General features: G+C 41.1%; 1 protein-coding gene across 4 annotated transcripts in view; it reads right to left on the bottom strand.

Moving 5' to 3' along the window:
• Positions 1–18,436, bottom strand: part of PCDH11X (protocadherin 11 X-linked) — a 421,119-nt gene extending 402,683 nt beyond the window's left edge. For all 4 annotated transcript variants that reach the window (XM_039722627.1, XM_039722626.1, XM_039722628.1 and 1 more), the window contains exon 1: positions 17,918–18,436. The gene's annotated coding sequence lies outside the window, so the exon portion shown is untranslated. The remainder of the gene's footprint in view (positions 1–17,917) is intronic.
• Positions 18,437–24,676: the final 6,240 nt, after the last annotated feature.

Consider the following 24,676-nt stretch of genomic DNA (forward strand, 5'->3'; position numbering starts at 1 on the left):
CAGAACCACACTGCTGGTGAGGAGGAATTGAGAGCAATGATCCCCAGAAAGAATCATCAGTGATTGCACATGCAAGCATTATACTGGCCACCAGGTAGAACAACAATCTGTATGCATACTTGATATGCAGACACCTTATAAATAGCTAATAAATGATTAAATGAAATTGCTGTTTTCATAATGAATTAGTACAAGATCTGTTGTACATAATGTTTGGAATATTTAAATGGTTTAACATACTCCAGTTATAAGTACTCTGCAGCTGGCTCTTACAACACAGATTCAACACTTAAGTATTTTTAAACTGTTTATATGTTTCATTACAATATTCCAGAACTTGTATATCTTCTTTTTTTTAATCATTCGTAATTGCTGAGGTCAAATCACAGACCAGTTCTCTGAAAAAAAGAAACCAACAATGGTTCCCTCTTTGGGCAGAACGGAACAGAGTAGAAAAGGGGGCTTGATTTGCATCACACTTGAATATAAACTGCAGCAGCTGCTGCATTTGATCAAGATAAAATTTCTTTCCCCAGATCTCATTCTGGGAAGCAAAATGCCCTTTTTTCTAAATCAGCTATGAAACTGAGCCTGGTTACATAACATACATTCTTCCCAAGTTTCCAGCACACTGCATTTGCCCAAGGGAGACTTGGATCATGTACAAATTTTGTTCTGAATCTCCAGTAATTCTCCCCCAAACCTCCAGTGCCTATGGAGTTACAACGTGTTCAGTGCTATACACCAACACTGCAAGGATAAAGGGAATAATCTGGCTGCTCCAACATCATTCTTTTCCATTCTGAGGGATCCTTCCATACTCATCTGTGTGATTGAGCCTCTGCACCAGGCAGCTCTCCTCTTATTCCATGAAAAGGGCATTATGGGACATGGCAATCAACATATCTTTTCCACATTTCCTATTGGCTCTATGTTTTGTCCAATCAATCTGTCAGAATGTGCACAGAACATGAGATACCGTGTCCTCTGGAAGTGCATGTCATTTGCTATCTGAATAAACAGGTGAAGAAAAGTGAAACAACCCTGGTGGTGTCAGGTGAGGCAGTATTTCTGTCATCCTCATAATTGGCACACTAATCAGAAACGTGAAACCTTTAAACTAAAGAAAAATAAAAGAATAAATTGTCTCTTAACATCAAACTATAAGCCTTATCTCTACAGAAAAGCTCTGCAACAATGAAAAAAGCATTGCTGGCAGTCTGAGGCAGTGCCTGCATACAGCAATGGTTTATACAAGTGCAGACAGAGCAATTTCTAATGAAAGTAAAGGCACAGAGTGAAATGGCCTCTAACCAACTCCATGGGCAGCACCACGTGTGTGGTACATGCAGCGTTCTCTTACAAGGTGCACTGAACCATGGCAAACGTGCATTATTTTACAGAGATACAATTTCACACACAAATTGCCATCACTCTGGTTCCTCAGCCATTATTAGAGTGGGACAGGTTTACTCAAGGCTGAGTTGAGTTTCTGTGAATTTTGAACCTGTCTCGCCCTTTCTACAGTTTCATCACATTTTGCCTGAAAATAAGCTAGAAGGGCTGCATCTCCCATTCTGTTAAACCCTGCATCTCATTTCCCTTCAGCAAATTTCCACACCACTCACAGGACACCATCTATCCTACAGTCACTTAACTACTTCTGAAATGAAGACATACTGACAAAAATAGATGAATATTCATGAGATAAATATTGAAGAAACTGTATGTTTCTGACATATTAAAAACAAGTCCCTTTTCTTGAATTAGTGTGCACTGACTTTACAGAAATGAAGTGAAATGGGTAGGCTAGAATAACTTTTTATGACGACCTTTAACAGGAGGATTCATACATGATAAACCTGCAAACATGTCAGCCTTTGATCTTGAGTATGTCAGTGTCATTGGGTAGGATTTTGTAGAATTTAATCCTCCTAAGGGGAATTCTTACCAAAACAATTCGGATCTTACATAGAGCAAAACATCTCTGTATCCCTTATATAACTTTATAGTAAAAACACAGTAGTTCTCTGTACTAGAATTCTGTACTCCCGTCCCATGCTTTGGGTAAAGTGTCCCATTTGTACCAAAACACCAATAAATACTTTGATGTTCCCATAAGCAGGATGTCAATCAAAGCCAGACTGAATCACAACATCAGCTTCCCCAAAAACTTAGTTGCAAAGAATAAAAACTAATTTGACAGCTTCCATCCATCCTCTGTTCAACATTATTTAACTCTGCACTTCTGCTTTTGCCTCTTAAGCATTCTGCATTAGGAAAAATCAACTTCATCTGCACATTTTAGCATTTTCCTTCAGCACTTGGGTGCTTCTCCATGAGAATTTAGTGTTTTATCTTGGTTTGTGTTCCCTGATAGCTTGGCAAAATGGCTGAGGCTTTTTTGATTTCTTCCTCAGTACTTCAGTGTCTTGCCTCAAAGCCTCTCTTTATTGTGGAGCTCCAATGCCACACTTTCTCTGAACACACTCCCTTCACCCTGGCACTCTGCCTTCGTATTGCAGCATATTCATCTCAGTGCTGTGCAGTTCCAGCCACGCACCTCTACAGCCAAGTCATCACATCCATGAAATTTCTTCCAAGACTCTGCTCTGATTCTTTCCCACTGTAAATTTACAGGGCTTAGGGCTGACACAGCTCAGACACTCAACACAGCTCCTAAGTAATGCATTGTATTCTCCGCCATCCCTCCTACCTCTCCAAAGTAAATGGGCAAAAATGAATGAAAGAATGAATGATCATCAGCTGCTGACACTGAAAGTTAATGCACTGAGGTTTGCCCAGCTTGTTTTCTCTTTGTTATTCTGATACATCCAAAGCCCCCGGGAAGAAACCACCATGGGAATTTTGTTGCTCCTGGCTGGGTCACCTGTGCAGTGGTACCACCACCAGTACTGCTGGTGCAGCACTCTTGTTACTCCTGTCATTATTTTATGTCTGCATGGAGCAATTTCACTCTTCTTCAAACCAAATCATGCAATGTTTTTTCTGTGTTTTCAGACAGAGGACACTAACAGGAGCATGACATCAGGCTTCATTTCTTTCACTGCACATCCGAGGCTAACGTGTCTCCGTGATCAGTGCTGGAAAGAAATAGTCACACAGAATTCCACATTTGACAGAACAACTCTCCCTCAGTCAGGAAATTATTGTTGCATGAAAAAATATACTAATAAAGATTAATTAATCATTTTTTTCAAAGTTGGCCGCTTCACTGCACATTTATGGAACAGTTAATACATTAGACATTCTAAAAGCAAAGCAAGCATCTCCTAAACACAGAAAATATTTTTTCATTAAATGCACCAAGTTGAATTTTTATAGATGTCTGAAAAAGGAGATACTGTAACTTTGAGTGACATATGCTAGATACAATCCATGTTTTTTATAAGTCAACGCAGCTCAAAAGACATCAATCAAGATGTGCAGATTTATATAGCTGCAAGAAAGACTTACACATATATGAAAGTTTACACGAGATACTGTAAATATATTCAGCTCTCTTAACACCGTATGTATTTTTGTAGCAAAAAAAAAAAAATATTTTTTCTTATTCCAAGATTCCTTCCTATAAATAATTCTTTAAAAACCAGCAGCAGGTTTGGGTTCAGTTTTTTCCCCTCATCTCAGTGATCCATTTTTTAGAGTTCCACCAGTTAATCAGTGGTCACTGAGATGAAAGAATCACATCAAGGCCCCATCACAAGCCGTCCAAATTTTAAAACCTATTCTTTGGTAAGTGCTGGGCAAGAGAAGGAAGAAAAATACAACAAGCAATGAACAACATTCTTATTATGGCCCTCATGGTGTCCTGAAAGCAGCAGGGTTTGGAGATAATGGCAACATGCAGCTATTTACAACTTGTTAACCTTAATGCTGGGCTTGGAGAGCCAAACTGTCTGTGCACTAGCTGGCATCTTTCCTAAAATCTTGCAAGTCTTTGTGAAGCAAATAATTCTAGGAGTGCAAATCATCTTTTGGCACCTCAAGCTTTCCTAGCAAGAAATGTTCCTTTTAGGGCCCATGTCTGTGGAAAAGTAGGAGTCAGTGGGAGACAAGCAGGCACTGAAAGGTGGCAGTGGAAAATGAAAATTGGCAAAATGCTTTCCAGTCACATAGAGAAATGACAGTCCAAGAGTAAATTCTTGCAAAAAGAAATGTAAAGAACATAAGATGTAGCATTGCACCACTGGTATTTAAGATATACCCAAACACAACGTCAGCACAAAACACGTCACAAGGCTTTTTCATTAACCTCCCACCAACAGGCTGCATCACAAAAATGATTCTGCATGAATGAGTGCACTCCTTTACATTTGGTGATATTTCAGTCTGAAGCAAGAGCAGACCTGAAGTCTTTATTCTTGTCTTGATTTACCTTTCTGGTCAGCCACGCTGTTACAAATGCCATGGCTGAAGTCTGCTCAAGAGGATTCTGCACATGTGCCAGGTCAGAGATGGATTTTTATTGGGTCTGCCTCATGAAGAAGCTTGCCCAAAGCCTGAAAGTTTAATGTCCAGCTTGGACCAAGGACATAAATCATGCCTTTTATGGCCACAGCATGTCCATGCATATACATATGCTCACGAAGGCTTTTAATAAAAAAAAAAAGGAATAAAATAAAATGCACATACATCTTGAAAAAACTACTCAGCAGCAGATAATCTTTACAAAATATTAAGAAAATTCAGCAGAAACATCAATCCTCTTGGTATGATGGTGATTTTACTTTGGAGCCCTGCTTATTTGCAGTCTGACAATAAATTCCAATTGGCAGTCGTGTATTAAACTGGTGAGATGATGTTGTGAATGTCAGTGTCAGCTGAAACACACCCTGTTCATAATGATGAGGCTCTGTGAGTACAGCAGTTTGTTATGCATATTATTTGCAGAGGGGGTGACCTCTTGGAAAGCTGAGTGACTGTGAAACCACTGTTGTTGTGTTCAACAGATGTGGGTAGGACACAGTTCACGTTTCCTCATTCTTCAAGTTTTCAGAGCATTTGTGCTTCACTGAGGAGCTACACCAATCAAACAAAACCAATGCCAGAATTCACCCCAACGACAACAAAACTGTCTTTCCCATTCTTTTCCTGGAGTTTTCTGAAGAAACAGGAGATATTTGGCTACAAAACATCTTCAGTGGAATCTTAGGAGACCAATTAAAATCTTTCAAAGATCAAAGTTTTTGACAAATAAGTTTAGAAATATTTATCTGCCTTTTATCTTTTAGTGGTATATTCAAAACTCTTCCCCTCATTGCATCTGTAATACTCCAAATAAGAAAAATGATGAAGCAGTTTCATCACAAATTTTGAGTTTTTAACAGCATTGCTGCTGGGTCAGTCAAGCTTGAGCGAGTAGTCAAGGGTATGAAGTTCCTTGTGGAAAGGCAAAACTTTAACCAGGCCTCTGCCGTCTTACCAAAAAATGTAACTCATCTGAGAATTGGTTTTTTTGTTGGTTTTTTTTTTTTCTCTTTTTTATTTATTTATTAAATCTACAAACCTTTTATTAATTCATTTTTATTTCATTTAGGAAATCAGAACACAAGACCCTCCATACTGATTATCTGTTCAGGAAGGGGTTTTTCTGGCACTTCACTGGTTTTTGAAATGTAGAAACGAAGGAAGCATTTGTCTCGGGCTTCTTCCCTTCAAACTCAGATCATTGTACTCTTACCTAAAAATTCTCCAAACACTGAACCTGGTGCCTCGTGGAAAGGCAAACATTTAACCAAGCCTCTGCTGTCTTACCAAAAAATGTAACTCATCCGAGGATTGGGTTTTTTTGTCATTTTTTCTCTTTTTAAAATTTATTTATTAAATCTATAAACCTTTTATTAATTCATTTTCATTTCATTTAGGAAATCAGAACACAAGACCCTCCATACTGATTATCTGTTCAGGAAGGGGTTTTTCTGGCACTTCACTGGTTTTTGAAATGTAGAAACGAAGGAAGCATTTGTCTCGGGCTTCTTCCCTTCAAACTCAGATCATTGTACTCTTACCTAAAAATTCTCCAAACACTGAACCTGGTTCTGATTTTGCAAACAGACTTACTTTAATCATACTTTGTATTTCATTGCACAATGCAGCAACACAGATCATTTAAAGAGAAACAGCTTTTAGGTTTGTAAATCATCTTCAGGGCTTCTGCTTCAGAAGTGTGCAGATCACTCACATTCATCTTCCTTTTAATGACTGCTCCCAGTAGAATGTTTACAGCTTTTTTAACCTGTAAATCTGATGAGTCTCTCAAGAGATTCATTAAAAACTTGAACAGGATTTTCTTCTCCTACAACAAACAATACTCTGATAACACTTTCTAATAATGAACACATTCCAAGGGAAATTGAAAATCTGTGATTTCCCTGTGGTTATAGAGCCCATACATGGTATCTTTGATGGTAACTAACATTTAAATTATACTTTCTTGCCTAGACATGCTTGAAATGATGGATCTTTGAGATTCTTTTAGGGTAATTCAAATCAGGGAAGGTTTTCTTTCCTAGACATGCTTGAAAATGGATCTTTGAGATTCTTTTAGGGTAATTCAAATCAGGGAAGGATCAGAACAACTATCTGTGTTTTGAATTTCCGGGTACCATCTTTTATTTGCATAACTTTTACTGCAGTTGCACCAATGCAAAACAAAACAGAAACAGTTCATATAGATGTACCTCACCCAGAATATTAAATACAAAGTTTCTACAATGAACACTTGCAATGTCTTAACTAAGAGAGCATGGATTAGGACTGGAGTGGTGTAAGTAGCTCATTTTACATCCAAATCTGACCATGGACAGTTCTGAGTCCTACTCCTGACCATCAGACAAGGAGTAGCTTTTGCTGAATTAGCACCAGTTCACTCTGGTTCACCAGGGCATTTCAGTTCTAAATCTTTATCTCATAAGATAGCCCATCTCTAAATACAAGATGGAATAAAAGTAATTGGTAAATGTTCCCAGTCGGCGGCAAAAATAGAAACCGAAATGATAAAGAGTAACTGAAAACCAGTTCATCCCCTCCTCCACACAGGGAAAAATGGCAAAAATTATTTTCTGCTGGAGATGACTAATTATATTGACATTTTTTATATTCAGCACCATCAGGGTTGATTGTCTCAAAGCAAGCCTGAGCCCCACGTTAAAATACATTCTAAAACGCAGAGTGCACGGTCCAGATCGCTCGTTATGGCTCAGGTTTTTCCTAAGAATATTCTGCATATTTAGGAGATTCTACAACACAGTGTAGATCAACACTTTATTATTATTAAATTTTCTAGTGGTGGAAAAGCAGTCCCTACATAAGGTAGCTCCTGGAACTCAGGGAAACTTTGATTTAGCTTCTTGGCCTACCAAAGATTTCCCTGTACGCCATCTGCTCTTTTCATTTATTTAAAATCCACATCTGCAGGGTTCTGAAAATATCAGACTGAGAGTGTCTAATGGTACAAATGCAATACAGCCTTTACCACGCGTTCATTAGGATAAACAAATAATTAGGATAAGCAGCTTTCATCAATGGAATCTGAAGGAAACAGTCCATAATTGTGGAACAACTACACTAAATGTCCAACCAACTGCATGCAGCAGACATTTATTGAAATATTCAGTAACACCTAAGTATTTTTAAGGGAAAATGTTGTTTTGCAGACAGCAGAAACAAAATGGTACAGCAAGAGTCAAGGATGGAAAATACTGAATGAGTACTTGAAGAATTCTGCTGAGCTTTCAGTGAAAATTGGCCCAAATAAACCAACACAAACCCACGGAAGTAATTTTTAATCTAAATTTCAGCTAAATTTAGCAGAGGCAGTATTATGATTCTTTTAGATGTACAAAAAAAATACCAATGACATCATGTTAGACAGACAGCATGGGAAGTAAGTGAAACTACCAGAAATGAAGCTTTAACAACAAAAATCAAGTAATGCTTGTTCACATTCTTGTACCTTCATCATTGCCTTCCAGTGAACGATTTTTGTTTGACTGCTTGTTTTGACAAATAATTGCATGATAAAACCACAAATAAATTAGCACTCCTGTAACCATAAACATCTTTTTTAGAGAATTTTTATGATCCTTGGTTTCATTTGTAGGGATCTTTTATTATATTTAATCAAAATACTTAAAATTCTGCCCATAAAAACATTGTCTATTCTCAAACTGATTTTATTCTCATATCCTCACAGTCATACATTGTTAAGTCCCTCTCTAGAAACTGCATTTCTTGCATTTTTCTGTAGGGAATCTGCCAATCAACCTCCAGACACTCTTGTAGTCAAGAGCAATAAACCATCAACATGAAGCATCAGCAGAACACTCTTCACAAATACAAACAAAATTACACTCCAGCTAATGTGTCCACACCAGAAAACCCTCAGGAAAAACTGAATTAACAAGTTTGTCTTACAGCTCTGAATGTCAACTAACTTAAGTTTTGTAGGACTAAGGGAAAAGAATCAGTCTCAGGTTCTCTTGCCCTCAGCTCTGTTAATAAAGCTGAGGCTTCTGCTTTCCAGTTGGCCTTTAAAGAAGAACAAAAACGAACAGCAGGGTTTCCTCAGAAAGAGAAAGGAACCTAAAAATAATTTTATAGATCAAAAGCAGTACTTCAACCTGTATTCAGAAGGGCCCTGCACAAAGTGAAGAGACAACTTGTTGAAGTGGCAGCCTCGTCTCCATAACCTCAGCTGAAGGAGGCCACCAAAATTACACCAAATAGCACATTGTGAGACAGGAATAGCAACCAGTGCTGAGATCCAGCCCCAAAATAACAGCTCTCTTCTGCTCACTAGTCGGTTTCTCCTCCTGTCCTGCCCCTCTCCTCTCCACCACCTGAACAACCAGAACAGCAAGGACATAGCAAGCTCCTGAATTTGAGTGAAAAATCACAGCTGAGACAAGGCAAAAAGCAGTGACCTACATAGAGGAGTCAATGTCTTTTTATAGAACCACAGGGAAGTTCAGACTGGAAGACCTCTAGAGAGTCTGTCTAGCCAAACCTGCTTCGAGCTTCTAAGTTACATTAGGCTGCTCAGGGCCTTAGGTCAAGCTTTGAAAATTTCCAAGGATACTTCTGTATATTAAGTGAACATTTTTGTAGTGAGCAAGAAGGAGAATCCGCTTCAAGTATTTCTTTTGGTTTACTACCAAGATTATCTAATGTACTTGCAGCACTTCCAATCACAAGGAAACTCAATGAATAGAGTTTTTACATTCAGGAAACATAAAATACCAAAGGTGCAAATTAGCATGTAGAACTCAGCCTAAAATCACACTGATATCAAGGACAGGAGGAAGCTCTTCATTTTGACAGAAAAATGGGACTCCAAATAGGGCTCCCATTTCCAGAGTCTTTCACAAAACTGAGTAGGACCTTCAAAAGCTGAGAAAGAAAATGGCCGTTGCCAACCCACAACAGATTTGACATTTCTCCCTCGAAAAGTGTTATGGCTGAGGTTGTAAAAACTACATCGTCAAAGAGTATTAAAAGAAAAGGCGGAAAATCTGCCATAAATATGGCTCAGAAAATGATGGATTTCATCCTAAAACTGGTCTTATGGATCACAAAACCATCTGTTAAAAACGTTAATTCCCCCAGCTCTCAGACTAAGAAATATCTGAGCACAACTAACTTTTGTGAGGCTCATCAACAGGTATTTTACTACCATAGTAACAAACTGAAGCTGTTTCCAAGAGTATCTTGAAAATTCATCATTTCCACTTCACTTCCCCTTAGAGGTTTCCAAAAGACGTATTTGTAGTGCCACGGTTTTACATAAGTACCACATGTACATGCAACCACCTACACAGCAGTTAAAGCGGTGTCCTGACCAAGTTATCCCTTCAATTGCTGAATTTTTCAGAAAGCAATTTCTGTTGGCTGATTAGTATCTCCACCAACCAGTGTCTCGCAGTTCAGCAGATCAGCAAAGTGATTTCTGCTTCAGTAAGGACTGACTCAAGACACGGATGCGATACTCTGCAATGACTGCATTTCCAGAATTTAGTTAATCCTGCAGTAGCCACACTACCACCTGCCAGCCTCTTCTACATCACTTACTCTAAACCTTTTTCCAATTATTCCTTTCAATGCTTTTTTTTAGCATTTATAATACAATAGGGCCTAAAAGTACTGTACCTGCCAAAATGAATTACATGTAAGGAACTGAGACTCTCCACACTTTTTGCAGAGGCATGTTGCACAATTTGTGATTCAGATGTTACTTTTTAAATCCTCTTTTCTTGTTAAGTGCACTACAACAAAAGTACAAACACCAACATTAAGGAAACTCATAATAAATGGCATTTTTATGAAGTCAGATAAAGTTTTAATCAAACTTAACAGGCAAATATTCTGGGGTTTATGTCTTCTCACTGCTGTTGAACAATGACCAAACCTGAAACCTGCAAGACAAAAAAATAGCCAAAGGAAGGAGCTATGGGACAAGTGACCCAATATGTGATGTTAAGCAGCCCCAAAGAGCAATAATACTTGCTTAATTAAGATTTATTTTTGTATTTTAAAAGTTCCCTATCCAGTGATTCCAAAGAGCACTACTCAAACATGGAACTGGAGCCAAATTCCATTCATATTGTCAGGAACCTCCTACTGAATGTGAGCTGTGGAAGGCAATGCAATCACAAAAAGACTCCTAGCATTAAAAAAAATAAATTATCAGCACATTTAACTTTTTCTTCAACCTAATGGATAATACGATGGATTTCAGATTTAATTCACTATTCCAAAAGGAATCTATGATTCTATGAATAAAAGTAAATTATTTTCATAATAAATTTAGGTAAATTTCAGCCAGTTCTTTTCTTGTTTATAAATTTCTTCAGTATTTTAACTTCTGTTTGTTGTCTAATTTTAGATTAACAGAAAGTAGACAGAATCTTTTTTTGTGTGTGTGTATTTCTTGTTTATTGTGATTGTTCTCTATATAACCATGTCTTTTTCCAGAGCTGAGGGTTCCATTGCGTTACCTGAACTGATTGGTTGATGCTTAACCATTTGATGAGCCACAAAACACAGAATGTTAAATAAGAAATAATTGGCCCCAACCTCAACCATCAAAGCATAAACTTTTCAGCTTCAAATAACAAACTTATTTCAAAGACAGTTGAGTCAAATTTAGATGGTGAGGAAGAGCAAGCAGGAGTAAATTCAATTTACCTTGTTTTCAGGGATGGAAGAAAGCAGGAATTTTTAAGTGCTTCCATTAAGAAACTCAAAACTCTTCAGAGAGCCCCGGTATTTAGGCACCAGGGATGGTTCTCCCTTCTGCACACAAGCTCAGGTTGCTCAGAGCCGCCGATGGCTCAGCACCGACACAGCCAGAAGGGCTCACTGCTCACGGGGCTGCCAGCGTTCAACACATCCCACCTCATTCCTCAGCTACAACACAACAGTTTCTGGCCAGAGACACAAGTGAGACATTTCTTTGAAAGCATTAAAGTCTTTGATTTCTGACTTTTTTTTAAGTGGTCAACTTTTTCTCTTTTTTTAATGATATGCCAAGTGTCTTTTTTCTCGCCCTTTCTAGCTTGAAACACCTCAAGTTAATGTTCTGTGAACTGATCTCAAACATACTTTGCATTCCGCTTTAGGGTACTCCCAGTTCATGAAAATGGTTTTCTTTTTCCATGTGGATAAATCTAAACTGTGCAAGATACAAACTGGTATTTGAATGAGCATGTTATCAAAAAACAAATAACTGCAATTGATGACTGACAATTCTTTAACTGTTTAAAGAGGGATTTTAAAGGAGTTTCTTGCTAAGAAAGCGTTTATGGTGTTCTCCTAGATATATTTAAAGGGCTTATATATGGGTGGGGGAATATGTGAATACCAAAAACCTCATTATAGTTCTGCTTTTCTAGTCATCATTATTCCAGATTGATGACAATTAAAGTACACTTATTTCCCAGTATCTAAGGACTTTCCTGTAACTTTCACTCCTCAGTTTTCACTAATGCCGTACACAATTGCACAGGTACAAGTGCGGGTTTTTCCCTGAAGTTTCTGGTGGTCTCATAGAAGATAAAGAAGTAATAACTGCCAATTTAGCTGCCCCTTGGTTAGAGGACAAGGCCTCAGTAACAAACTAGGAGAGCAAAACCCTTGATTTACTTTATATATCACATTTTCTTCAATAAGTCATCAAATTACAGGTCTCCTGAACATGAATTTTAAACAGAGATCTCTGGATGTACACTCAGCTGACAAGCATTGCACTGATCTTCTAGAGAACAGTCCCAATTACCAGAAACTATTTCAAAACCCTTCACTGGAATCCATTCATTCTGGAAAGCCTCAAATGAGGACAAGGTAGGGAGATTAACAGAAAATGAATTTTACTCATTCTTATCCCAATTTTCATCCCCAAAATTATTACTGTGTTGCATTGCACTCCTGATTTTGATTTACAACACATTGCCACGTACGTTTTCCAAGGGTCAATTAAATGGCTGACATAGTGAAGCCATTACTCCATTTAATGATAGCTTTACTTTCATCCTTGTATCCTACATATATTTATAAATTACTGACAGCAACTATAATCTAAACAAACTACTACACTGAGGCCCTAAATCATTTGAGTTCAGAGTTCCGTATGCATGTTACAGTTCTTTTTAAGTCACCATTGAATGAAATTTCCAACCACTAGAGTTCCTCTGCACTTTTCTTTAGGGAATGCTATGGCACTCTCTTTGGCTATTTAACAAGTCTAGGTCTTTAATCAGAAACATCCCACAAGTCCTAGGAAAATCTCTTTCTAATTTGTGAACCCAACCAGCACCTTGACATGATGCCTCCCGTTGAAGCGAGGCTCCATTTCAGGGAGAAAAATACCATCACACCCAAGGAAAATCAATGATCCAGGTAACTGTGCCTGTCAGGACACACAGCTCCACACCTGTCAGGAGACAGGGAGATACAAAATTTATAACTACAAAAGCAATCACAGAACCTGCAGAAATGACTAAACATGGGTTTAAATTATTACTTCCATTAGGAGAGACAAAACTCAGTCATGAAACCTCCTTTCTCAGGAGGATTATTTTTAAAAAAGTGACCTAATGAAGTCTGAGTTACAGGCTGGAGGGAGACAGTGGCTTTTTTATAACTGTTCCTTCTGCTCTATTTTTGCAGTTCAGTCATCCCCCAAGCATTTCATACTTTTCTTGGGGTGGGCACGCCTGTGTCTTGTGCCAGGGACTGCAGCTGGAAACATGAGTGCATGTGGCTGCAGTGTGCCCACGTGTGAGAGCACTTATCCAGCAGATCATAGATTTCCATACATATACATTTATTTATTTAACAAGATGGCACAGTTGGTTAAATGAAATATGCTGTGCATAAGCACTATAAACTTATACTTGATTTTTTCCCCTTTAGCATGTATTTCCTGCTACTTCAATAGACAGCATTGAGCGTACATAATTACTAATTAAATTCCTACAACAATAATAAAACTATGTCCTTAAGGATGTAACAGATAAACACTGATATGCAAACAGACTACATCACCAGTGACATCTTATTTCTAGACCAGCTTGGAGGAAGAAAATCTTCCCCAAAACAACCATATCACATCAAAGTAGAACACAAGGCAAGATGTTCCCTTGGCAGGAAGACAAAGCAGAAGTTTCTGAGCACAGGGAACTGCCACATTAAACCCCCCTGCGATGGCTTTTAGAGACAGTGGGCACCTCTGCTTGTAATTTCACTATTGAATTTGGAAGCCTCCAGTGACTTCAACATTAATCTGTCTCTCTAACAATGCATTTGGCTCTTTGATGGTCTGGTTACTTAGGTTCCCTTTGCAACTTAAATTAAGGAAAACAACAACCATTTAAAAAGAGCTTCCTTGAAAAGGTAGTAAAGCATTTGCTGTTAAACTTGCTGAGTTCTGCCACCCCTGCAAGCAAAACTGCTCCACAGCAACACCTTCAATACCACATGGACACGCAGAACCCCTGAAGGACTGGCAGAAGTTAAAGTATGTACGTAATGTAAGGCAAAAAGCAGTTATGGAATGCTCTAATCCACTAGGAATTTTTTCACAGATTGCAGGAAGATTTGGCTCAGGCCATGTTGGATCAAGAAGGCTAAATCTTGCATAATCTGTGGGAAATAATATATTTTCGAAGAGTGTTAGAAATAATTTCCAACGGGATTTCATCAAGGACAATGACAACAGACTTCAAAGGAAAAGAATACTTAATTGTGACACAGTTTCTTACTTACTGTTAAAACTACCATGATTTGATTGTGTCCACAGACTAAATCCCACAGTGTTCTTCATCTGTATTTTAATTTTCACATTAACTTCTCCTGACATCATATTACTCGCCTGTGTATCTGTAAGGAGGATTAGTTTTCAAAGACCCAAGACAGATATGGTCACTGCTACTTCACAAAAGAAAGACAACTGCCACAAATTTCCTCAGCAAACTCTTTGCAGAAAGAGGTAATTGGGACAGAAGAATATTAATCTCCCGAAAGATTTTTTATGTAAATGGCAAACAATACTCATTTATTTAATGGAGTCTAAAATATTTAGAATACAGGAAGCTGCATCTTCAACCTGCTCCTTGAATCCTGGCATTACATAGCATGAACAATTGTACTCCTGGATCTACATGTATTTGTAATTCCAGGAAAAGGCTTTGGGATGCTTTAGACAAATCAGCTCTGCCTTGTCGCCGCTGGCAGGCAGCTGATGGGAAGCAGGATTGCCGGGCTGGCTGTTTCAGGTGGACAACTTGGCAAGTGAGAGCTAGCAGCAGCATCCCCCAAAGGCTTCCAACACCTGAGTCAGACAATCAGCACTATTCAAAAGTGAAAGGTTCTCCTTGGCTCATTGAGAGGAAAACTTCATGGGTTACAATACAAGGTTTGGGGTTTATTGTTCTTGCAACTTAACCCTCCAAAGAACTACCTGGATCAGTGCCAAAGGCATTAGTTCTGATGGGGTGTGAAAGTGAACTGAGATCTGACTAATTCCTGCTTGGAGCCAGTGCTGTCCTCCGTTAAGAAAAGTCCTATTGACTGTTTAACAACCGCAGGGTCCTTTAAAATCCAGGTAGAAACACTCACCTGAATCCAAAAGGGCCTTTTGAAAGGTTTTCTGGGTTTTCTTTCCATTTGAACCTCTCAATTTTTCATACAGGTGTTGTTTCCTGCTAAGCTTTCTACAAACTCAACAGTACCAAATGCTATTAGACTTCATTGTTTTGGATATCTGTTTTTTTCTTTTTACTGTATGAATGTTCCAGTTTAAGCTTGGAGCCGGTCCTTAAAACCAGCTATTAAATTCCTAAGCAAATGGGTGTCTTAATGGAAAGGCTGACACACTCCTAACCGTGGGAGCGTGAATGGCTCCACTATGAGATTACTCAAGTCCACGTAGAATACAAATGCAACACAGGACCACAGGTTCAGATCTTTGATCTCTTTTTTTGCAGAGGCTGTGATGTATAAAGCCAATTCCACTGTGCAGACAGCACTACACTGAATATAAATTATCCTTTAACTATAGAGAGGCTCACATTTAAAGAAATGCTTCAAGAATGAACAATGCAGCCATGAAGTAGAGTTCTTCTATAGCAAAAATACACACCAAGATCTGCATGGATAACCATGGTTTCAAAGGACACTATTTCTTCCACAGCTGTTATTTGATAAAAAATAGAGTAAAATCTGGAGTATTGGACATACAGAAGTACAGTTGGAGCACACTCTTTCCATTAAAAAAGCAAGCTAGGAATACTTGCTTTATTGCCCAGATTAAGCATCATTCCCCTAAGAGGCATAAAAAAATTATTTTAGAACGTGGAAACCAACAGTCTCTGCTGAATATGGCTTGAAATTTAAACATGTCTTTTCCAGATACCTCTTTAGAGAAAGAACCTTCTGCCTACTGAGCTAACACTAAGCTCCCTGGAGTTAAGCCATGAATATTCTAAACCTATCTCTTACAATTCACGAAAAGTTGCCTTTTGCCAAAAAAAAAATGCTTAAGAGGAATTCAACATGATTATACTGCTTGTCTTAATTTTATTTCAAATAAGTGTTTCCGTCTCAACTTTATGCCAAAAACACAGCAAGACAGAGACTCAGTTCTGGAGATGTTACCTGAGATTCTGTACACAAATGGGAAAACAAATTCCTTCTGAGAACATCAGCTATTCAGGGTTGGTTTGCAAATTAGCATTTAACCAACTCTTTTGCAGTTACAGATAGGTATGTTGAGGATTCTCACATGAATTTCTCTGCTGTTTGCGTCAGTTTCTTAGGCTGTGCTCAGCCATGGTGCATCCGCGCTCTGGGATGTTTCTCTGCACGCCAACTTTGTTTGTGTGTGTGGGAATGTTAGTAAATAAATAAATAACTTTGTTCCTTTTCTTACCTCTTTTGACCTGTGCAATCTGGCAGATCAATGCTACTTCCACTGCAGACAAGCAAAAAGTTACAATTTATCTTTCACTTAATCTTTTTGTTGTCTTTAGGCTTCCTTTCAGTAAGGCTTGAAGAAGGTGCTCTTTGTGGCTCAGTTCTCTATGCCAGAATACAACTGAGCACAAAAAGAATGCAAGGGTGAGCTGATAGCATCTACTGTCCTCAGCTCTGCTTTGGTTCAATAAACTTGAACATCTTCTCCCCTCCTCTGCCGATTGAGATAAGCAGCAACAATTACTCAAAATGTATTATCAACTCAAGCTCAAAAAGGCAGGATCAGCTGAGCCCACTGCATCTCTCCCAGCCTCAGTTTCCTTCAGTGTCCGAGAAGGGCAAATAGGTCCCTGCTTGCCTCTTGACATGCACCTCGCAGCTACTTTACAGGCAACTACACCCAGGCTGCAAAAGGAGAGTAAAGAGATAAATCCTTTGCCTTCCACACCGCCTGCAAGGCTTCTGCCTGTAGCCAGCAGGCTGCAGGATCTGTACCACGATGGCAAAAGTCACGAACCATCCTTCCCTTCCACACACGATCACGTTCTCTCCTTGTCTTTCTGTGCTCTGCTCTCTCCTTGCCTTTCTGTGGTCTCCATAGCTGAAACCAAGAATTCACTGGGCATCACTGCAATGCCTCTAACCAATTCTAACTGTATCCAGAGCTTGAGTCAATTAAAACACATTTCAGCTTCATCTGGTTTTCATCCCATTCCAGTACTCCACATACACAGCAACTTTAAGCTTACAGACATCCCTTCATGGTTCAAGACAATCCTTCAATCAAATAACTTCATTTACAATCCAGCACAGTTTTTGCTTTCTCTGCTCTCCACAGCAGCCTGGCATTTTGATGCAATCCTCATTTAATGCAATCTCCATTACAGGATTATGATCACATCAATAAAATGTTCCATATGGGGTTTTTTGGGGTTTGTTTTTTTTTTGCATCCCTCACCCCCTCTCATTAATAGTAGGCACTATATCTGCAATAAACAACAAATCAAACAGGCTGGTGGGATGCTCTGGGGAGGTAGCGGGGGGTACACATTCAACAAAATGCAGCAGCCAATGCAAACTGCCCATCGGAGACTGAGCCCGTGGATCTCCTCATTCCTGAGCTAGGCGAGTTGCTCACTGTCCGCGCCGTGAGCACACAGCCTCGCCGTTCTGTGCTACCAGACTAAAAATAAATACAGCTTTTGCAATCACTTGTGAGCTCCGTGCACTTTTCACGGGAGCAGACTTTCATTTTACTTGATCGGTTCCAGCCTATCCATACTGTTCTGGATGAACCGCTAAGGCTCTGCTTCCAGTGGAGGGGGGGGGGTGGGGGGGGGGGGGGGGGGGGGGGGGATGCTGGACAAAAGATATCACATAAAAGGACACAAAAATCCCCCTTATCCCCAAGCCCCCTTCTTACCTTAAGTGCCTTCTCTGCACAAGATGCCAATCTACATGGGCTCCTCAGCACATCATCAAGGCGATTAGAGTAGCGAAGGCTGCCCCACTGCATGGAAGTTAGACCGCTTTGCAACAGCAAATCCTCGATCCAAAGCACCAGCCGCTTCTTCCCATGCAGTGTGCCGAGCGCGAATCACACACGCTTTCCACATAGGGAATAAAATTGTACAAGAAATGGGGAGGGGGGAAAAAAAGGTATCCTAACTTTTAGGTAGCCTGAGTTTGTTTTATTTCTGTTGGATTTAGTCAATTATCTGCTTTTGCAGCCGCGAGACGATGGAAAGGCAATCGCGCTCTGGAAGCCCCGCACCAGTCCGCAGAGCTCCGGCCGCGTAACCCAAGTTGCGCGGAGAGACTCAGAACTCGGTGCGGCTCCGCAGCGCAGCCCGGCAGCCCTTCCCTCGCCGGGCGGCTGCGGACACCGGAGCGCCGGGTCCCCCGCGGGGCAGCCGCCGCCGCTGGGCGCTCGCCCGGCCCCCGGCGGTTCCCATTATCCCTCCCCGCGGCTGACATCAGCGCCAGGAGGAGGAGCGACGCCGGGGACGCGAATAGCCGGGCCGAGGGGGGTTCCCCCTCCCGGAGCCGCCCTGCCCGCTCCTCTCGGAGAATCCCCCGAAAGCGGCGGCGTGGCCGCTCCGCCGCCTCGCCGGGGGGCGGCCCCAGTCCCCGCCGGCGCCCCCCGCCCTCCGGTACTGCCCGGCGGGCGGCTCCCAGACAGGGGAGAAGCGGGGAGAAGCGGCACTCGGGGTCGGAACGGGACCGGAGCGGGGCGCGGCGCTCTCAGCCCGGGGCGGCCGGACAGCTCAGCATCGGCGGTGCGTTCCTGCCTCGCTCCGCCGGGCTGCCCGGCCGCACAAGCGCCGCGGCGGAGGAGCAAGAGGGGATATGAGGGATCGCCCCTCGGCCTCTCCCCGGCTGCGAGAGCGCCCGTGCCTGCGGAAGAGCTGCCGCCCCCGGCTCCGCCGCTCTCCAAGCCCGTCAGTGCGGCGGTGCCCGCTCCGACCGCCCCCGCCGCAGCCCGGGATGGCAGCGGAGCAGCCGCCGGCCGAGCCGCGCTCCCGCTGCCGAGCGGGCACCGCGAGAAGGCTCCGAGCGGGGGCGGCGGAGGACAGCGCCCGGGGCTGAGCGGATCTTCCCAGCGGCGGGGCTGGGTGCCCGGGCTCGGGGGGGTTGGGTGCCCGGGCTCGGGGGTGTTGGGTGCCCGGGGCGGGCGTCCCGCACGTTTCGGCGGCTCCTCGTTAGGGCCGGAGCTCGGGGGTGCGGGAGACCACGACAGAGGCGGGGGGGTCGTGCCGCAGCCTCCGGCTGGGCTCCGCTGCCGAGGGGAGCAGCGCTGGCCTCCGGTGGCCCCCGGGCGGCCTCCAGCGCCCGTCGGACCGGGCTGTCCCGCCCGAGCCGGACCCCGCGCCCCGGGAGGGGCAGCGCTGGGGTCGGGGGGTCCGGCTGGGGGCGATGCCCGGGGCGATGCAGCCGGGGGTGGGGGCTGGTGGCCGTGTGAAGTCAGTTCTGTCTGTGATCAGGGATCGGTGATGGCACCGTGAGGTTGTGCTGGTGAGTTCAGCTTGCGTGGAAATACAGTTTAATTAATAGTTAATTTGTGGTGTTGATTTTAATAATTTGAGTATCTTGTATTATTTGCAGTATTTTGCCAGATGCCTGCAGTAGGCACTTCTCAGTGAACACAATAATTATTGTAAATAATTGAGCATTTTTTCTGTACTTGGGTGACAAGACAGTTTTAAACTCTTCTGATGAAGAGAAGCCATTGCACTTACCCTAACAGCACACATTTTTCTTGTGTTCTTCTTTAAAAATAGTATGAAAATGTCTGTGAAAGCTTTAATTTACCTTCTTCACAGTAGCAGGATGTAGGTGATGCCTCACTTTTATCGCTAAATATAGTTTAAATGCCAGAATTTCTCTGAAATAAAGGTATATAAGTGAGAGGATGTGCAAGTTCTAAAACCACCTTCTGAAAATCCCCAGTCATTCACTGAATTATCTCCATCTTACCTGTTAACTCATATATTCAATGAGATTCTTTGGGTATGGACTCGGAATGAGCAATTGCATGGCCATTAACCATGCTGAAATACTCCAGAACAGATGTAATGCCTCTTCTTCTAGGTCATATTTCCATATCGTATTTCAGTCGCCTGACTCTAACCAAATGCCCATTGTATTTTACTCTACTGGGTGCTAAGTTCTGTGAATTTAGTGAAGTTATGACTTCATTATTTTTGTCCCACTTACATACAGATGGCAGAGGTGACTCGTTATGTACAAACAGAACATTACCCACAAATTAGAGTGCATGTCCTGGCTGCTGTGCTCCACGCTGCTGAGAGTAGCACCTACCAGTCAGTGAGACTTATTTATCAACGTTCCTGAACATTTTGTAATAAAATGGGATATACAGAAACTACAAAAGGCTAAAAAATAAAAATCGGAGTGCAGCTCTGCGTGTTTGGTTTACATCACTATGGTGGTGGCATACAGATGAGGACTGGCTATCAATCCTGTTAATACCATTCCACTGAGCTGCTGTTACAGATTTCTAAAGTAGCAAAGTCCATAATGGACAATTGTATTTTACTCCTAAAAAGAGGCAATTGGGGAAGGAATTTCTGTGGATTGCTTAGACACAAGTGACCTTCAGGGTGGTTTGTCCTGTGCAAGAGCAATCACTGCGATAGCATCAGCCAGTCCAGAAAGGAAAGTGAGGGGCATGGCTTTGGGGGGGACGACCAGTCTGGCTTTCCAAGGGGTGTCTAAGCTACAGTGGATTCAGCATTCTGCCTCAACTGTATTTGAAACAGCCAGAAGTCAAATTTAGTGAAAAAAATTCTTATTTCATTAAAAAGAAATAAAAAAAATAGTAAGGAGTAGATTGCTTATTTAACAGATATTAGGGAGAAGCCCTGGAAAAAGGCAAGGACCCTTTACAAACCACAGCAGCTACATAAAAAAACTGAGGAGTTTGAGTCCGATGAGTTCTGTCCACACAGAAAATGATATGAACAAAATACTTCTGTTCATCAGAAGGTATTGCTGCTACCCTTGATTCAGATCAAGGTCTAAATCCTGAAATTGTTTGTTACTCTGAGCACATGAAGAGGCCCCACAGGAACTATTCACATGTGAAAAGAGCTAGGACCAGAGCCAAAGTTTTGCATACTGTGAAGGTCAAGCTTGCTTTCTCTCTAAAACTTGCACTGAACAGACAAACTCTCAGAACTATGGTTTCCATAGAGCACCTTCAGCTCATTCCTCAGGATGCTGTAAGCACCGTGGCTGATTAAGAGCAATTTGTGCCCTAGCAGGTCCCTGAGACTTTGGGGCCGGCTGCCTTGCAGGGAGCTGCTGCCTTGCAGAGCAGGGGCTGCCCCTGCCTTCCCCTGATTGCAATTATTGTGCTTCTTCTTCCCACAGATGCCAGCTTTTTTATTAACTTCTCAAAATGTAAGAGTCTCACAGATATTATACAACTCCTGGCTTTACAGTCATGGAAAACCTGTTAATAAAAATGCACTGCCTGTAGGACGAATTCTCAGCATTTTTGCAAAGGTCACGTAAAATATATTGCTTGAGTAGCCTTACTTTGGTCGCCAGATAAGTCATTGAGAGGCCACACGATGACAGCTGCAAAGAAAGATTGTAATTCACTTTTATGTCTCTATGCAAGAAAATAAGAGACACAAGCCTTGCCTTCAGTGCTGGGGATGCAGGCTGTGTGGAGGCTGGTGCAGGGAACAAAAAGGAACTACTTTCACCAGCCTGACAGATAAGGTTGGAGGTCTTTCTCTGCTGAAGGCCTCACAGAGTTCTGCTTTGTTTCTTCTTTGCTGTCAGAACAGAAAAACTCAGAGAACAAATTGCAACCACATCATACCACATACTTTGCTAGAATTTTGCCTCAGTCCTAAATATGACTCTTATTCTCTGTATACTTGTGTAAGCAACAATTTCTTTCTCTCCTTTTTCCATTTTTCCATCCTTTCTCTTCCTTTTTCCATTCCCATTTAATGGAAACGTAAAATAATCCCACTCAGGGTTTTTGGGCACTAGCCTGAATTTTACTTCTGCTTCTCAATAATGGAAATTCCCAACTTCTCCCTTTTCTGGGAGAAATGTTTATCTCCTTTGCCCCATGCTCCATCAATGCCAGTTGATCCTGCACTTGGATTTGTTAATAACACTAACGGTGGGTCTGGGTCTCTCAGAAGTCCAACATTTGCAGTGATCACTAATAACAGTGGCTGATCTTCTTTTTTTCTAAATTATTTGTGGGAATATTCTTTTTTGGCCAAGAAACTGGCATAACATCAGGTCAAATCACTTTATGTCACATACAACAATAACTAGAAATGACACAGATGTATTAAAAAAAGAAACCCTGGAGCCACAAATCGAGATGAACAATTGTCACGTGTCTATGTGCACCCTACTCCTTTCATTCCAGGACTGGAGATATGATACACCTATTGCTGGCAGGGAGAAAGTTTGGACTGCATTATTTCTAGAAAGGTCTCCATTTCTAAACACACAGATTTTTGAGGGAGAGCCAGGCACCGGTGGTGGTTATCATCTCACAGAGGTGTTGCCAGAACCATTAAAACACAGAGCTCTGGAAGTCTCGTACTTAACAGCGGGAGGTAGAACAAACTAATTTTATTATCAACTCAGCTGTCAAGTGACAATGTTTTTTAAATGCCATGAATTATGTATAAAATACATGAATTTTTATGCTCTGCTTTGAGAGTTGCTGTACTCACACCCAAAGGGCAGGGCTTTGGCAGGGGCTGTGCCTGGCAAGACAGGGGAGAGCTCGTGGTCCCAGCTCTCTGCTGGAGCCAGCAGCAATGATATCCATGACAATACAGGTGGCAGCTTAAAATGACTCAAAAAAGATCAAAATCAGACCCAGTCTTCCAGCTAGGAATTAATGAAATACCTGTCCTTGATAACAGCAAACTGAGTAATAGGAATCTGCAGAAACTGTTCATTTAAATACATTTTGTAAACGTAACAAGTTGCACTGTGCTGTTCTTTGCATCTTTAAGAGTGTCTGGGGATTTATGTCTTGCAAAATAGAAACAAACTAAGGAAGCTGAAATATATTGTGTCTTTAGCTGTACTTTACAGCACAGCTTGTGTTTAAGAAGCAGTCTAGACATGCAAAAATGCTAGAATAAACAATATTTTTTTTTCATTATTTTAAATTAGCTTCCACTGGAAAGCTATAAATTTTGGAATGATGCACACTAACAGGATTGCATATCTATTCAAATATTCCAAGCAAAAGATACTAAAAGGCTATTCTGTTACCTGCCACAATAAAAATAAATTTCCTTCCAACTTAATACAATTACAAGTGATTTCCTGTGAAAGAAAAAATAAACCTTCAGGATATTTTGCAGGATATTTTACTTACTAGCAAGAAAAGTCACATCATTTTGTCTTTCTCCCCCTCCTTACTTTAGTGGCTTGTTTAACCTATTTTAACATATAAATATTGTTAAATGCTATTTAATATTCATTATAGGGCTCCAAATACTGGTTGGCCTTAAATAAATATGTTTTTATTCATTCTCCTTTCAGCTGAATTGTGTGTGCAATTAAAGAATAATCAGCTAGAGCCATGACTGAGATTTTGAATTTATGACCACCGGGGTAGAAAAGAGCTGTTTCTCCTGGAGGAATGACAGAAGTGACCCTGCCAAGGTACAGAATTTTTCTCCATGAGACTGTTCAGGGCAATAACAAAGGAGGTAGACACCTGTGCTAACCATACCTGTGGCTGGAGAACAACAGGGTGCAGTAACTCAGGTACTCATCTGGATGTTGGAAGATTGATCTTCCTTCTCTACCAGGCTTCTCTCTTCAGTCTGGTTTTTGGCCAGACTTTTAATTCCCGTGCCTCACAGATTCTTATTTAATGTGAAAATTAATATGCCAGTAATAGAAATATTTAAAATATTGCTCAAATTATGTTTGAATAAAAACATATGCAGATATTGTTTGTTATAGATCAAAACTTTCACATTCAGAAATGGAATTGATTTTATGAGTATGTTGCATGCCTAGATCTCCTTGTATTGTCTTGCTGAGAGAGCAAAGACCTGTTGAAATAAAATGTTTTTAAATCATCATCAGACCTGGATTTCTTAACAGATTGAGTAGTTGTATTCTGCAAAAGTGAGGAGCATTACTCTTTAGTAACAGGATATTTTTCAGGATCCTTTTTGACATCACCTGAATACCAGTAGTATTAGTGATGATATAATACAAAAGAGATCAGTCTGATGTGTGATTTGCAGGAAATTATATTCCCTGGTTTCCCATGCTCTGTAATCTGAGTATCAAAAATGTTCACCAGAGAAACAGAGGAACTCATGTCCATAGTCTCACAGTTCTTTGACACTAACTTTGAAGAATTTACTCTCATGGGCCAGAGAATGAAAGAATTGCTTTGCAAAACAGGTTTTCTGAGACAGAACACTTACCTGGGTCCCATCAAGAACTTTATTCATTCAATGAAAATACAAGGCAGGACTTGCTGAACAAACATCTGCAGGGGCAAAGTAATAACAGAGAATGGCCATGGATGCTTCCAGCTATGTAATGTTGCCAAGGGTTTAGTAATTCCCATTCCAGGGATTGCTGTATCTCAGCAGTCAGTGAAGCTGTTCATTTAAAAATGCTTGGGATTGTTTTG

Source organism: Passer montanus, unplaced genomic scaffold (assembly GCF_014805655.1).
Source record: "Passer montanus isolate IOZ18808 unplaced genomic scaffold, ASM1480565v1 scaffold49, whole genome shotgun sequence".
NCBI classification, from domain to species: domain Eukaryota; kingdom Metazoa; phylum Chordata; class Aves; order Passeriformes; family Passeridae; genus Passer; species Passer montanus.